The following is a 914-nucleotide window of genomic DNA, read 5'->3' as shown; positions in this document are numbered from 1 at the left end:
TGTGATCCAGAATTGAGGGTGGTGCTTCCAGGCTGAGACAACCCACAAAGGAATCAAAAACCAAGAAGTGGGTGGCTAAGCATTCCAGAGTCCTCCAGAGAGGCCAGGGGAGCCCCCTGCATTCAGGGTTCTATCCGTACAGCCTCAATCCCAGCCCTCTCCTCAGGGCACCAGAGCATGCTGTCTACTTCCTCCTCCACGGGACTCAGAAGTGAGACCAAGACAGCCTGCAGTGAGGGGGACAGCTGATGGGGATCCCCAAGGTCAGGCAGGAGAGGGAGGGGAGGTCCCCCAACATCCCTGGAGCTTCTCCTGCCCTCTCCCTTGCTCCAAGCCTCCTTGTGCTCCCAGACCCTGGGGTGTCACCATAGAGGCTGTTTCCTCCAGTTCTCGCCCTGCCACCCCCTCCACCTCAGCCACTCCACAAGGGTTAGGGGACCCTGAATTGAACTCAGGTCAGGACTGTGCCACCTCAGTCCTCAGGGAGGGGAGGTCAGAGCTTTAACATATGAACTGGGGCAGAGGGGACACATATGTTCCACCCATAATACCAGGGACCTTTGGTCAGGAAGATGGACCTTAAACATTTTCAGTTCAGTTCAGTTCAGGCGCTCAGTTGTGTCCAACTCTTTCCAGCCCATGGACTGTAGCACGTCAGGCCTCACTGTCCATCACCATCTCACAGAGTTTACTCAAACTCATGTCCATTGAGTTGGTGATGCCATCCAACCATCTCATCCTCTGTTTTCCCCTTCTCTTCCCGCCTTCAATCTTTCCCACCATTAGGGTCTTTTCAAATGAATCAGTTCTTCGCATCAGGTAGCCAAAGCATTGGAGTTTCAGCCTCAGCATCAGACCTTCCAGTGAATATTCAGGACTGATTTCCTTTAGGATGGACTGGTTGGATCTCCTTG

This window comes from Bison bison, unplaced genomic scaffold (genome assembly GCF_000754665.1).
Source record: "Bison bison bison isolate TAMUID 2011002044 unplaced genomic scaffold, Bison_UMD1.0 scf7180017864095, whole genome shotgun sequence".
NCBI lineage: Eukaryota > Metazoa > Chordata > Mammalia > Artiodactyla > Bovidae > Bison > Bison bison.
This window is presented reverse-complemented; position numbering follows the sequence as displayed.